A 16,746-nucleotide genomic window follows, 5' to 3' on the forward strand; every position below is an offset into this window, starting at 1 on the left:
TATTATTATTATAATCATCATCATCATCATCATTATCATTATTATTATTATTATATATTTTAAATACAATTATACATTTCATAGTGTTTTTATGTATTTTTTAATTTTTTCCAAAATAATAACAAAGAGCAGTTACAATTTCGACAATATTTTGGAAACTCTTTACAATAAGGTTTCATCTGCCTCTGGAATTGCCAGTCAGCTGTCAACAAAGCAGATTTCATTTTGGCTTTTTCCATACAATCTACACTGAGTATCCTGGGCTTGACTGAGACCTGGATTCGTCCAGAAGCCTCAGCAACACCTGCTGCTCTGTCTAATAACTTCTCTTTCTCTTACACTCCTCATCACACTGGGAGGAGTGGGGGTACTGGAATACTCATTTCTAACAAATGGTAATTTTCTAACCACTCTCTGCTATGCAATTATAACTCATTCTAATCGCATGCGATTAATGTAACGGCTCCAATTACACTCCACGATATGGTCATTTACCACCCTCCTGGTCAACTGGGCACCTTCTTAGACGAGCTGGATGGGCTGCTGTCCTTATTCCAAGAGGATGGCAGTCCACTTCTAGTCTTTGGTGGCTTTAACATTCATCTGGACAAGCCTTATGCTGCAGACTTTTATTCACTCCTAGCCTCATTTGATTTCAAACGCCTTGTCACTACAAGCACACACAAATCAGGCAACCAACTTGACCTAATTTACACATGAAATTGCGTTCCAGACAACAGTTCGGTTAAACCCCTACACATCTCCTACCATTTCTTCATTACATGTAACCTACATCTTGCTACCAGTGTGCCTCCAACCCCTCTACCTGTTACTTTCAGATGAAACCTACGCTCTCTTTCACCCTCCCATCTTTCCTCTGTAGTGTCCTTCTCTCTTCCCTCTACAACCCTTTTCTCATCTCTAGAGGTTAATGCAGCTACTGACACCTTATGCTCTACTTTAATTTCTTGCCTAGACGATATATGTGCTCTCTCTTCCAGGCCAGCACGGGCCACCCCTCCTAACCCCTAGTTATCCGATGTTCTTCGCGAGCATCGGTCCAAACTCGGGGCAGCAGAGAGAAAATGGCGCAAATCTAAAGATCCATATGACTTGAGTATGTATCAGTCTTTGCTTTCATCCTTCTCTGCTCAAGTCCATACTGCCAAATATAGACTGATCTCTCTCCTTCCATTCACAGCAAAAACACTTGAATGAGTTGTTTTTAACCAGGTATCACTATTTCTCTCACAGAACAGCAAATTGGATGCTAACCAGTCAGGTTTTAGGAGTGGCCACTCAACTGAGACTGCACTACTGTCAGTCACTGAAGCCTTGCAGATTGCAAAAGCTGATTCCAAATCATCAGTACTCATTTTGCTGGATCTATCTGCTGCTTTTGACACTGTGAATCATCAGATCCTCCTGTCTGCCCTCTCATCACTGGGCATCACAGGCATTCCACTTCGCTGGTTTAAATCTTATCTCGCAGGTAAGTCTTTCAGGGGAGGTATCCAAAGCACATCATCTGGTCACTGGGGTTCCTCAGGGATCAGTTCTTGGACCCCTCCTCTTCTCCATGTACACTACATCACTGGGACCCATCATACAGGCACATGGCTTCTCCTCCCATTGCTATGCTGATGACACACAGCTCTATCTTTCATTTCAACCAGATGATCCAACGGTAGCTGCACGGATCTCAGGCTGCCTGTCGAACATCTCGGTGTGGGTGAAAGAACATCACCTACAGCTCAACCTGGCAAAGACTGATCTCCTTGTCTTCCCTGCCACTCCGAATCTACAGCATGACTTCAACATCCAGTTAGGTTCATTAACAATTACACCATCAAGCTCAGCCAGAAATCTTTGATGACCAGCTGACTTTCAAAGACCATATAGCTAAAACTGCCCGATCTTGCAGGTTTGCATTACACAACATCAGAAAGATTAGGCCCTTTCTAACAGGGCAGGCCACACAACCCAGGCCCAGGTCATTTATAGGCTGGACTACTGCAATGCTCTTTTAGCCGGTCTTCCTTCATGCACAGTCAAACCTCTGCAAATGATTCAGAATGCAGCAGCACGACTGGTCTTCAACAAGCCCAAAAGGGCCCATGTCACACCTCTCTTTACCACCCTGCACTGGCTCCCGGTTGCGGCTCGCATCAAATTCAAGACACTGATGCTTGCATATAGAACAGCCACAGACTCAGCGCCCACCTACCTCCACTCACTGTTACCAATCTACAGTCCCTCCAGAAGTCTGAGATCCACCAGTGAGCGATGCCTTGTTGTACCATCACAAAGAGGCACAAAATCACTTTCCAGAACATGCTCTTTCACCGTTCCTGGCTGGTGGAATGATCTTCCCACCGCTATCCGGAATGCCAACTTCCTAACAACTTTCAAGCGACTGCTGAAAACTCATCTCTTTCGATACTATTTGACTTAAAAATAGTACTATCTAGCTTGTACTTATCTGAACAATGCCTGTTCTACTCTTTTCCTATTCTTCCCTTTCTAGCTTATACTTATCTGAACAATGCCTGTTATATGGTATTATGAGCACTTCCTAAGTCGTTTTGCCTCTTTAGGACTAATTGCTTGATGTATTGCCCACTTGTAAGTCGCTTTGGATAAAAGTGTCTGCTAAATGAATAAATGTAAATGTCATTAGTTAACAACTTTAGTTATGCTATGTGCTGGAGAATGAAGTAAGCAGGCAGGGAACGTGGATCTAAATGCAGGCAGTTTAATATCCAAAACAAGAATGATCAACAAATCAAAACACTGGGAACTAAGGAGCAGAACATACCAACATTTAACAACTGACAAAGCACAAGTAAAACACAAGTGCTATTTATACACAGGAGAACAAAAGGAACCAATGAGTTAATATGAAAACTAACAAGGAGTGGGTGTGGTCTAGTGAGTGTCTATGGCAATAATGAGGGTACCTATGGAAACAAACAAGGCACATAGCAGACAGGGGCAAAACACACACAAAGAAACATGTCACAAGTTAACATGAACTCAGAAGGAACAATACTTCTACAGCATTTATTAATTTTAGTTAATATTATTTTAACATTTACTAATGCAATAAAAACAAAAGAAGTGTTTGCCAACATTAGTTAATGCACTGTGAATTAACATAAACAACTGTATTTGTTTTAAACTAACGTTAACAAAGATTAATAAATACTGTAATAAATATTCATTGCCTGTTAGTTGACACATTAAACAGTTAACAAATGACACCTTATTGTGAAGTGTTACCTTTTTCTTGTGAACTGATGTTCAGCTGTTCTTTTTAATAGTCAACTTATTTTTGGGTCATCACCATAAAAACTCAGTAAACACTGTCACAGACACGAAGACATTTTTTTTGTTGTTGTTGGACGAATACAGTAGCTTAGTGCCTTTGCACCTTAGCCATTGGGATTTCGGGTCAACTGGGAGAAGGGTGAACTCTTAAAAAGAGAATGGAGCTCTTTTTTGTCAGCAAAAAGGGTTGGTGCTGAACTGCCTGGTTCTTTTCAGGCACAGGACAGCGGCCCCTCTAAACTTTTCAGAGACGGTTTGGTCGCTCGTCTGTTTCACATGAGATTGCTTCAGCACTGACTACACGACCAGATATGGGCATGGCCTGAGATGGGCATGACACCATGGCATACCTCGGGTTGGCGTCCCCCTCAGTGTTGCCACCTTCTCAGCCACTCGTCAGACCCGGTGTTCCTACGGGCAGCTGTGCTCTTAGGCCAGGTGTCAAGGCACGAGGCAGTCATCTCGGAAGCCTCCGGCATGAGCTGGGGTGCCATTTGCAACAGGCAGGCATCGGGCTCCTGGAAAGGACCTTGACTGCAGCGACATTAGTCGCTTCAAGTTGCTAGCAGTGCTTTGACCTCCGCTGGCTCCTACCGATGCTGTGGGACAAGTGCACGCTAGTCCATAAGGACACCATAGCCACAGTAGCGTACCCCTGAGGTGGTCTACGTTCCCGTTGCATGTTGCAACTCGCCCGCCATCACCTCCATGCAGCTTAAATCGCTGCATGCCGTTCACTTTTTCGGAGGATTGAGTTGCAACCAAAAACCAAAAACACTCTTCCCGAGAATGGCGACTCTAATCCTGGGTGTCCAGCTCGTCCATCTTGGGAGGCACGCACTGGCACACAGCTGGATCCGGGGTCTACGAACAAGTACGCCTTCCTGCACAGACCCTGTGCTAGATCGAGGGGGACGAGGAGCAGGTTCTGCTGGTGCGTCTTTCTGGCCCACCCGGACCTGGGTTACTGACACTCATGCTCCTCGCAACAGCCCCTTCCTGGAAGATTCGCCTGTAGAAGAACTTTCTTCTCAGGAATGGGCACAGTCTGGCACCCGCATCCCGATCTGTGGACCTGTACGTCTGGCTTCTGGATGTGATGCGATAGACCTCACAGGCCTTTCCTAGGCCTTGGTAGACATTATCACTCAGGCTAGGCCTCCCTCTGTGAGGCAGGCATCTGCTCTGAGGTGAGGTCTTTTCGTTGTATGGTGCTCCTCTTGCCAGCTGGAGCAAAGAATGTTCCTTCTACTTTGAATGTATTCATCGTGGCCATCATGGCATATCACGATGCAGTGTATGGTCGTCCCTAGGATCTCTCCGTGGCCCTCTTAGGTCTATGGAGTGCTCCCTTGAGCCGCTGAATCAGTTGAGCTAAAAATCCGGTCTCTTAGACCTCGCTCCTGATCGCGCTCACTTCCATTAAGAGGGCGGGGAACCGGCGTGCATTTTCAGCCAACGGAACGTGCCTTGAATTTGGTCCGGGTATTCTGACGTGATCTTGAGATCCCAGTCTGGTTATGTGCCTGAGGTTCCCACCATTTACCTTCAGTTTCAGGTGGTGAACCTGCAAGCGCTGCCGCCGGAGGAGGCAGACCCGGCCTTAGCGTTGCCGTGTCCTATTCGTGCCATGCACGGACCGCACCTGGAAGCATATTATATACCCGTTTGTACGGGGGAGTGGCTTGGCATGCAAATTCCAGTCACCAATGTTCATTGGCCTTTTCTTCTTAAGCTCAGAGGTGATTGGGCCCCCAAGTAGGACCCCAAATACATCAGTTAAGACGTAACATCTCCATTCCCTCCTTCAGGGAACGAGGGTTACAGAGACGTAACCAAGACATTCTGTTACATGTTCCATTAAATGCTAATGAGCTCTGCTCACCCCGCCCCTCTCTTCTGTGGGTGATGAGCCATTCTGTTTACTTTAGCCACATTTAGCCGCGAAACTTGCTGACTAATACATTATTAATAAAGGCAATTTTGCAAAGATGCCTTTCTGTGTAGGCAGAGCTGCATCACAAATGATTCGTGCGAACATAGACACATTTATGTAGAATGCCAGGTGCATTCCCTTCAAAAACAAAAGTAATGTTAATCCTCTGCATCTTCAGCATTTCAGATGTCAGAAGTACATGATGACTGCTATGATCATTATTACATCCAACAACAAAACACCTCAGTCGTTCAATGTTTCGACGCCGGTGCAGGGGAAGACAAGAATGTCCTTGATTCTTGACATCCCCTGCACCGGTGTCGAAACTGCACCGGAGTCGGACTGTTCACAGCTCACACAGGACGAGTCTAAGGTAAGACGAACGTGTCATTCAACTATCGTGGGAGCGGGCTTTGTCGGTGTGACGTTACAGCAAGAAGCTGAGAATGGCTTGATTTTAAAAAGGGGGTATTTCTTATAAAGATTACAAAAATACCACTGGATGGATTTTTATCATAATAGGGTGGTTGTGTACACACACTGCCAACATGCATTTATGTTCAAACAATATAAAAGTGAGTTTTGGATCCCATGACCCCTCCAAAGATCACTTGATCTAGAAAGCATCTGCTGGGTATAAATATCTGACAGACATCGGTAAGATGTCAGTTTTGCATACATTCTAAATCATAAACATCTTAAAGACATCAAACAGAGTGTGACAGTTCACCCTCCTCCCGAAAGGCATAACCTCGTGCCGCAGAAACAAAGGGAGGGATGGTGAGGGACTAAGGAGGACGACTAAGGAGTGGATTTGGGATGGTAACAAGGGATGGCAAAGGGCTGGCAGCAAGGCAGGCTGACAATACTTGTGGAGTATTGTCACAGAGGCAGGGATCCGGAAGGCCGCGGTGGAGCCGGAGCGACTGAGGACCAAGGTGGAGTTGGAGGGAAGGAGAAGCCTGACAGATGAGGGAGCTAGGAGCCATGGTAGATGGGCCGAGGCAGAGTCTGGGACTCAGGGGCTGGAGGCGGAGACAAGGGATCCCCCTTCAAACCCACTTCACAGATGGTGGGCTTAGGGTGAGCAGAGAAGCTGACAGGATGCAGCGGTGGTGGTGATGAGAATGATGGGTGGGAGAGAGAGGCTGGGTGGGAGTTCAAGTTCATTAGGGGGTTCACGCACACCAGATAGCAATTCCCAGCGCTGGGAGGATCACGTACAGGGTAATGACCTCCGTGGTAGTTTCAGGTCTGACAGATGAATTCAGGGAAGACACATAATTCCAGGCAGACAGGCAGTTCAAGACAGAAAGACAGTTCAAACACTGGCTCTGGGGCAATCCTCCGCCCTTTCGCTCCTTCCTGCCACAGCTCATAGATCGCTCATAGATCGCTCTGGGCTCTGGCTCTCTATTTGCGGTGGGTGCGGGCTGATGCTCCGCAAAGCAGGGTGATGGCTAGCTGAGCTCTGGGTTGAACATAAATAAAAACCAAAAGAAAACTTTCAAAACCAAAACCAAAATGCAGCATACTTGTAGGTCCAGTTTTCTGTCACAGGTGTGGTCTATAATAAACGCACGAAGAAGAAGAATGGAAAACAGTCTTAAATGAATCCACACAGAGGTAATCCACAGAAGACAGGCAGGGTACACACGCACAACAAAACGTTAACACTGGACAAGGGAACAAAGAACAGACTAGCACTAAATACACAGGCAAACAAGGATAATAAACAAGACACAGGTGAACTGAATGACACAATCAGAAGCAAGGGAAAACTAGATTACAGAGCTCATAGGGAATGAAAACAACAAAACAGTCCATAAGTGTGACAGTTAATTTCTTAATTTTATGTGTAAATTTTTTACGTGTAAAATTTCAGCTTAGTTCAGTTCAAATAGTATCTGTGCAATCAAGTCGACGATATAGCTGGAAATGAAGTGTCCCCAACTAAGCAAGCCGAGGCGGCAGCGGCAAAGAACTAGCCTCTGCGGCGACTGAGTCCTAGTCGGTGGCGGATGCTGAAATGGCCGCCGTGCTTGAATGGGCAGCCAAAGAGATCGGGCTGGAGTGGAATTCTCCACCTCGCCCCGAACACTCTAAGCTGGACGACTGGTATCTGGGTGACAACCAGGCCATGCTCAACCCCGGTGCCATTCTTCCTGAAAGTGCATGAGCTGACGAAATCGTGGAAGGCCCCTTTCTCAGCCAGAATGCAGTACACCAACTCACCACCCTCGATGGGGGTCCAGCGAGGGGGTATAAGGAGATTCCCCAGGTGAGAGAGATTTCACCCCGAAGCAGCAACCCCCACCTGCTCATCATTGAGGAAGGCCCCCTGCCAGAACAGCTCAAGCCCCGCAGCAAGCCAGTCCTGCCGTCAGACCCGCCCAACGGTCCAGTTCTCACAGGAAGGTGGCACCGCCAGCCCGTCCACAGGCTACAAGGAACCCTCGTCAGGCTTCAAAGTGTTCCTGAGACGGGCAGCCCAGAGGAAAGGGACCAGCTGACCTGCCAGGATCCACTCTTCACGAAGGGACGAGTGGTGGATTCAGCTCCATTCCGGCTGTCTGCCACCCAGCAGATGGCTACCACATGGTCAATAAAAGAACAATTTCCTTTATTCCCTCCACAAGATGGCCAGATGCTGATTTCTTCAACCAGAGCATGTATCGACACACATCTGGTGTTCTGAAGCATCAAATTCATCATCCCACCAGTTCTTGTTTGAGATTCTCATCCACAGGCAACCCGTTTTGGGCACAGGGAGGGGCATTTTTACTGCGTAATACTGATAATTATGAGCAGCACAACACAGCGGTTTATGTATTTATCCAGAAATGGATAAATATTAATTCTGCTGTTAAAAACAAATAAAGAAAAAGTGTAGGAGAGAGGTTATTATGTGCAAACAGTGGGAAACTCTATATCTGTGCAGTGTGCGCATGTAAAAAAAAATCTATTCCGAATTGAAGCTTGTGACATTTAATTGTATGCTTTGTATGGGAAAGCCCTTCCTGTAAACGGCTATAAATGTACAAATAGTGTTGTGTGTTCCACAATTATTGTCAAGTGTCAATAAGATTGATTGCCTGAGGGAATAAACTGTTTCTGTGCCTGGCTGTTCTGGTGCTTAGTGCTCTGTGACCAGACGGCAACAGTTCAAAGAGGCAGTGTGCTGGATGTAAGAGGTCTAGAGTGGTCTAGCCCTTTTGCTCACTCTGGATAAGTACAGTTCTTGGAAAGTATCCACAGATATGTGGATAATATGGATATATTTTGTAAGAATGTTGAGAGTTATGGGTTGTCTCTCATCTGGACTTGAGTGCTGGGAATGTTAAATTCCTTTGATCAGGAGAAAGGTTTGAGATGTATTTATTTAGGGGAAGGAGGAGCCACAGATTAGTTGAAAACTAATTATTAATTAAAAACTAATACTGTTATAAAAAAAAACCTTTTAACCCACTATTACTAATGCTATTATTAATCAGTGTTGGGAGTAAAGCATTACAAAAGTAATAATATTACAGTAGTATATTACTTTTTGCTGTAACGCAGTAATATAACGCATTACTAATCAAATTTGGGTAATATTATTACTCGTTACAATCTCAGTAACGCAAGTTACAACAACATATTTTAACTCAAAATGAAGTGTTGAAAATGAAAAAGTTCTACTGTTCGATCGTGCCGGCACCTAATGCACACACATACAGCATTGCAAACGTTGCAGCCTGTTCATTATCAGAATAAAATACAGTCAACCAAACATATACACTGATTAATTAAAATAGTGCGTACTGCGTAGTACAATCCATGCAGTTCAGCCTGAGGTCGGGCCAAACACATATTTGCTGATGTGAAGATGTTTTTACGCGCATTGAGAACAAAGCCTGGTTTACTAATAAATAACAGTTTAGCAAATACATCACGAATATGGACACATTTAATTGGATTCATGCCGAATGAGAGAGGCAGGCTGTGTGAGAACAATGCGTATTGCTTTCAGTTTCCCTTTAAATTAGCCTAATTCGTTTTGGCATGTTTAGAAACTTAAATATTTAATTCTTGTTTTGTTCTGAAAACCATTCAAAATAGTCTATAGGCTAGGGATTGTGTTTATTGTTTGTACATTATAACATTTCACTTTATTTACTGGCGTTATTTATAAACTTAATAATTTTGTGCTCATCTGTGTTTAACCTAAACTATCTAATACCTATCTAAATATGATTTTATAATTTTATGCTATATAGACCTACCTCGTTACCCTCCACTGGATGTATAATGAGCAGCAATAAACTACATTTTGGTATTTATAATGCCTAGTCATACTTCTGTGGATATTTTGGTGAAAGTAACTCAAAAGTAGTGTAACGCATTACAATTCAGAGACAGTAATGTTGTAATGTAACTAATTACTTTTAAAAGACAGTAACTAGTACTATATAATGTATTCAATTTTGGAAGTAACTTCCCCAACACTGTTATTAATACTTCTAATACTATTAATTGAAAACGGCTTTTATTAAAGCACTGAGCGGTTGCTTTATTGTCGCAATAAACTAAGATATGACCAGAGGGTAAAGTTCACACAGTGCTGACCATGGAGACCCAAACCAATGGCCTTGACAAAATCCCCTGAAACCGACAGAGGGGGCTGCATTAGTGAACAATATTATTGGGGAGAGAACACGGAAAGGCCCATTCATTTAAGGAAAGTAATTCATAAGTTAATTCTGCCATGAGTGATGCCTGAGTTATGATAATTTGATCCTCTAGAGCAGGCATGGGCAAACTTGGCCCTAGAGGGCCAGTGTCCCTGCAGAGTTTAGCTCCAACCCTGATCAAACACACCTGAACACCTGAACTACTATTCAGACACTACTAACATTATTCAGGTTGTCATTTCTGATTATTGTCACTGCTGTTCTATTGATGTTTTTGTGTTTTGTGTTTACCGTATGTTGTATGTTTTGCACTAATACTAATAAAAAAATAAATAAAAAATACACCTGAACACACTAATCAGTGTCTTCAGGATTACTAGAAGGCTACAAGCAGGTGAGTTTAATCAGGGTTGGAGCTAAACTCTGCACGGACGCCAGCCTTCCAGGACCGAGTTTACCCATGCCTGCTCCAGAGCCTGGACCGAAGATGCGAGTGAAAGGAGATGTCAGAAGAAGGGGCATGCTTGCAGGATTATGCACATTACAAATCTAAGGTGACTGAGCCGGGATGGAAGATCACATTTAGAACAATGCGGGCTAGCTATGAGGGAAAAGGCAACTAGGATTATTCTGTTGATTTTCCCTTTGGCAGAGAAGCCTGGAAATTTACTAAATCGAAACTGATGCCCATGAATTTTGATGGATTTGGCTGGGCATAATTTTTCTGTGTGATGGGAATTCCGAGCTCAGCAAAAACTTTTTGGACTGTTAGGATATTTGTGGCTGGGATAGTGTGGGGCTGATTCATCAATTATCAAGTGTTACTTTTCTGAGAACTTCCTGATGGCAACTATGATAATAATAATCCCAATTCAGGAAGGTAATTGTCAATTTTGGAGCAAGAAACCCAAGATTAATGATCAAAGAGAAAACATATCATGACAAAGACCAGGTCAAAGACCTCTTGACCTTTTTATTGCTCACAGAACATGTCCTCACATTTGGAGAGCAACGCAGCGACTGTATTTTACAAATGTGGTTGCGCCAAAATGATCTCAAAAGGACTTATTAATGAATATCAGTCCATTGCATAACTCTTGCATATCATGTATGTAACCCACACATTTGATCATGTTCTAATCCTTAAATAACAATTTCCTAATAAAAAGCCTTAATATTCTTAAAATGTCTTAAATTCAGATTCGATGGGTTTTAAATATTTTTGATAACATTACCGCTAAAATACCTTCAGTCTGACAGACCCCTAATGACTGTTTACAATCATTGGACAGACCGAAGATTTATTTTATTTATTTTATATTAAGGATCACAGAAGTATAGCACATTCTCCAACCTCCAAGCAACACTAGGTAGTGTTTTGTTACTGAATGATTCAGCATTTTGAACAAATCAGCTAAATGAATGACTCACTTATTAAGTAACTTACCCCCACCTACTGGTAGTTTTGTATGTTTAAAAGTATTTCCCCCCAACATTTCTTATTTGTATATTCATAAATCTATTTAAAACATTAATCTCATAACATTATTTATTGCAGTTGTAATTTTGCACTGTAAATGATTTCATCTGACTGGTAACAGCCCTATAGAATATATTGATATATTGTAATAATTTGACATGAAAGGTTGTGTATACATTTAAAAAGTTAAAAAAGGGCTTTATAAAGGTAAATAAAAATTAAAAACTTTGTGGCAACTGATTGTTTCAAACATACTGAGTACAACTAACTCAAATAACTTGAGTAATGTCTTTTATTGAACAATTTTCTTCTTTAAATCATTTAAGCTTTAAAACTAATATTTGTAAGTACTCTGAACTTATTTCAGTTCCAAATATATACATTGCAATTAAGTGATTAATTAGGTTGCAAGTAAGCATTAGTGATGAACACCTGCTGTTAACCAACAGAATCACTGAATGAAAAAGAAACACAAGAACTACAACTGACTTCAGCCACAACCGTAGATGAAATCAACTCAAATAAAAGACATTAAATCTCTCAAGATCTGATTAAACAACTGTACAAACAGTATTACCAGATCCACTTATTAATAATCAGACTGACTTTATTTCTGTCAGACGTCTACAGAAGATCTTATTGAGAATTAATAGAGGTGTCAGGCATTCACCACAGCCACCTCCACCGGCCACATCACCAGCAGCACCGCCTACTCGTTCATCTTCACCTGAGTTCTAATCACCTGCACCTGATCCCCATCAGCCACGCCCTATATAAGGACACTCTTCCAGTTCCCCCTTGTCAGGTCTACTGTTCACACCCCTGACGACAGCTCCTGACCTCAGGCCTTTTTCCTCATCGAACTCTCCTGTGCTCACTGGTTTCATCGTGGCCTTCCCAGCTGGACTATCATCTCTACATTCTCACAAGGACAGTCAGCTAAGATTTGCCAATTACCGTTTTGTCTTAACTTCTGTGATCTCATCCTTTGTCAATAAAACCTCTCGTCTCCTCCGTGTGTGTGTGTGACAGAAGACCCGACCGACAACAAAGATGAGCACCGAGACACCAGCTGCATCCGATCCTCTCGTTGAGCTGGTGAATGCCTTTAAAGCGGCGTTAAGACCAACACCATCGCTGCCATCTGCCTCAGGATGTACCATGGCCATGTCAGCCACATTTGCTGGCGAGGCGGCTGAGTGTAGCGGTTTTCTTCTACAAGTCAACCTGTATATCCAGATGCACCCACAACAGTTCCCCTCAGAGAACGCCAAAGTCGCATTCCTCATATTCCTCTTTACCGGTAAGGTCCTACAATGGGCAAAGGCAATTTGGAATTCCAATAATCCCATCATTAACTCCTATGAACAGTTTACCAGTCATCTCTCCGAGGTGTTCAGCACAGCGACCAGCACTCTCACTACTTTTCTCAGCGTCTAGCCGCCTGCCAGCCACCAGTAACCGCTCCTCAGCCCGCCTCGGTGGCTGCTTGCTTCCCAGTACCAGAACCCATGCAAGTTGATACCACTCGGCTCTCACGCACTGAACGGAATCGCCGCATCACATTAGGCTTATGCCTTTATTGTGGACAACAAGGACATCACATCCGTACCTCCCCCGTCAGACCCCCACGCCTGGTGGTGAGTACCATTAATCAGAAGTTGAAACTGCCAGTCTCACTCTGTCTTACTCTGCATACTTCTGATTGCTTTCTCTCTGTTTCTGCCTTGGTTGACTCAGGCGCCTCCGGCAACTTCATCTCCCAGGAATGTCTAAACCAACTCCAGCTCTCCCATCGTCGACATTTTCAAGTCTACTCAGTGACAACTATTCAGGGAAAACCACTCAGGCGTGGGAAAGTATGTCATTCAACACCCTACATCACTCTGCAGGTCGGATTATTTAATAAGGAGGAAATACAGTTTCTGGTACTGGAAAAGCATCATCCTGGGATGCCCTTGGCTTCGTCGTCATCGTCCCGAACTCCGCTGGGATCCCTGTGATGTCACTCGTTGGAGCCAACAGTGTCACACTCAATGTCTATCCAACTTTCCTCACCCTCGACCCGTTCCAACTCTGGTGGCATCTACTCACGTGGAGAGTCCTGAACCAGCTTTCACTCCCGAAATCCCAGCGGAGTACGCGGCGTTCCAGGATGTGTTCAGTAAGCAAGCAGCCACCCACCTTCCACCTCATCGGCCATGGGACTGTGCCATCGATTTGCTGCCTGGAGCTCAACTACCCAAGGGAAGGGTCTATCCTCTGTCCATCCTGGAGCGCCAGGCGATGGAGGAATACATCACAGAGGCTCTTAATCAGGGATTTATTCGACCATCTACCTCACCTGCCGCTTCGAGCTTCTTCTTCGTGGGTAAGAAGGATGGAGGTTTACGTCACTGCATTGATTACCGGCAACTCAACTCTCAGATCCTCCAACAACCCTATCCTCTCTCCCTGGTCCCCGCCGCCCACGAAGAGCTTCGTGGAGCCAAGGCTTTCACGAAGCTGGACCTGCGGAGTGCTTACAACCTCATAAGCACGTATTCGTGCGGGAGATGAATGGAAGACCGCCTTTGTAACACCTATGGGGCACTACGAATACCGGGTCATGCCGTACGGCTTATCCATCAGTCCTTCTGTCTTCCAAACGTTTATGAACAAGGTGTTCCGGGAGTTCCTCCATTGTTTCGTCGTTGTCTACATTGATGGTATTCTGATTTACTCCCGGAATATGGCCGAACATCACCAGCACATCCAGCAGGTCCTTCACAAACTCCGCCAGCACAGCCTATATCTCAAACTGAGAAGTGCGAGTTCCACAAACCATCTGTACGTTTCCTGGGTTATGTCATCAGTGCCGAGGGTGTGCAAATGGATCAGGGGAAAGTCCACGCCATTCAAGACTGGCCTCAACCATGCAGTATAAAGGAACTCCAACGTTTTCTGGGTTTTTCCCATTTCTACCATTGCTTCATTAAGGACTACAGCTCCATTACAGCTCCATTAACCTCCCTCCTGAGGGGCAAACCTAAACACCTCACCTGGAGCCCCGCTGCCCACGAAGCGTTCCAACGACTCAAGTACATCTTCAGCACCGCACCACTGTTACATCATCCAGATCCAGAACTCCCGTTTACGGTTGAGGTCGACGCTTGCACCACTGGAGTGGGTGCGGTGCTCTCTCAAGCAGGCGGTGAGCCTCCTATCCTCCATCCCTGTGCATTCTACTCCCGTAAGCTGTCTCCAGGCGGAGCAAAACTATGACATGGGAAACCGAGAACTGCTAGCCATCAAGTTGGCCCTGGAAGAGTGGCGCCATTGGCTAGAGGGGGCTATCCATCAATTCACCATCATCACGGACCACAAAAACCTCCAGTACCTACGGGAAGCAAAACAACTCAATCCCAGACAAACCCGATGGGCACTTTTCTTCACACGGTTCAACTTCAAGATAACATACAGACCTGGTTCCAAGAAAGGGCGTCGGCGGTGACAATCTCGTCAATTCTCCTCCGACTCCCCCTCTGAGCCCGAACACGTAATTCCACCTAACCTCATCGTCTGCCCCATCATCTGGGACCAAGAGCAAGACATCTAGCATGCCACTCTCCAGGAGCCTGCTCCGCTGGAATGCCCAGAAGGGAAAATCTACGCTCCCAATGTCAAACCCTTCTGGGCACAGCTCACCAGTCTCCGGGCTCTGGACATCCAGGCAGCAAGCGGACCCTCTCGCTCCTTCAGACTCTTTACTGGTGGCCCAGTATGCGCCGAGATACCACCAGGTACGTCCAGAGCTGCTCTGTCTGTGCTATGTCTAACTCTCCACGTCAGTTACCCACAGAAAAACTGGTACCATTACCCATCGTGGATAGGCTCTGGTCCCAACTAGGAATCGACTTTGTGACCTCCCCAGCTCGGAAGGTAACACGTGTGCTGGTTATCGTTGATCAGTTCTCTAAAGCATGCAAGTTTCCCCCCCTAAAAGGATTACCAACAGCGCTGGAGACTGCAGAACATCTCTTCCAGCAGGTGTTTCGTCACTTTGGTATCCCGGAGGAGATCGTCATCTCTCATGTCTGGAAAGCTTTCTTTAAGCTACTTGGTGTTTCTGTTAACCTCTCATCTGGATATCATCCACAGACCAATGGCCAGACAGAGAGAAAGATCCAAGAGCTAGGACGTTACCTCCGGGCATACTGTCACGAGGACCAACACAGCTGGAGCAGGTTCCTCCTGTGGCAGAGTACGCACAGAACTCCCTTCGCCAAGGTACCACCGGCTTAACACCTTTCCAGTGCGTACTCTGGTATCAGCCTCCGCTGTTTCCCTGGACAGAGGAACCCTGAAATGTTCCAGCTGTAGACCACTGGTTTTGAGAGAGCGAGAGAGTGTGGGACTCAGCTCATCACCATCTCCAGTGGGCAGTACGCCGACACAAGCACTTCGCAGATGCCAGACGTAGGATCGCTCCCACCTACCAACCAGGGGATCAGGTCTGGCTGTCCACCCGTGACCTCCGTCTGCGGCTGCCCTGTCGCAAGCTGAGTCCCCGCTACATAGGTCCCTTCAAAATCCTGAGGCAGATCAATGACGTCACCTTCCAGCTTCAGCTCCCACCCAGGTACCGCATTCACCCCACATTCCACGTTTCACTCTTAAAACCATTCTTTCCCTCTGCCACAGAAACTCCGGGAGCTAAAGCGGAACCTCCTCCTCCAGAAGTCCTGGACCAAACGTCCATCTACACGGTCCACGATATCTTGGACTCACGACGTCGGGGAGGCCACCTGGAATACCTCATCGACTGGGAAGGGTATGGACCCAAAGTTGATGTGCTTGATGTGCTTGACCCCACTCTCTTACTGTACTTCCATCGCGACCACCCAGATCGTCCTGCGCCTCGCAGTCATGGCCATCCTCAGCGTCGTGTTAGGGCTTCGGGAGCCGTCCCTGGAGGAGGGGGTAGTGTCAGGCATTCACCACAGCCACCTCCACCGGCCACATCACCAGTAGCACTGCCTACTCGTTCATCTTCACCTGAGTTCTATTCACCTGCACCTAATCCCCATCAGCCACGCCCTATATAAGGACACTCTTCCAGTTCCCCCTTGTTGGGTCTACCGTTCACACCCCTGACAACAGCTCCTGACCTCAGGCCTTTTCCCTCATCGAACTCTCCTGTGCTCACTGGTTTCATTGTGGCCTTCCCAGCTGGACTATCATCTCTACATTCTCACATGGACAGTCAGCTAAGATTTGCCAATTACCGTTTTGTCTTAACTTCTGTGATCTCATCCTTTGTCAATAAAACTCTGGTCTGGTTTGCC

The 16,746-nt window shown here is 45.5% G+C and overlaps 1 pseudogene; it reads left to right on the plus strand.

Annotated features, from left to right (window-relative positions):
• The first annotated feature begins 483 nt into the window (after nucleotides 1-483).
• LOC127162207 (uncharacterized) lies at nucleotides 484-2,611 on the plus strand (annotated as a pseudogene).
• Nucleotides 2,612-16,746: the final 14,135 nt, after the last annotated feature.

This window comes from Labeo rohita, unplaced genomic scaffold, assembly GCF_022985175.1.
Source record: "Labeo rohita strain BAU-BD-2019 unplaced genomic scaffold, IGBB_LRoh.1.0 scaffold_86, whole genome shotgun sequence".
Taxonomy (NCBI): domain Eukaryota; kingdom Metazoa; phylum Chordata; class Actinopteri; order Cypriniformes; family Cyprinidae; genus Labeo; species Labeo rohita.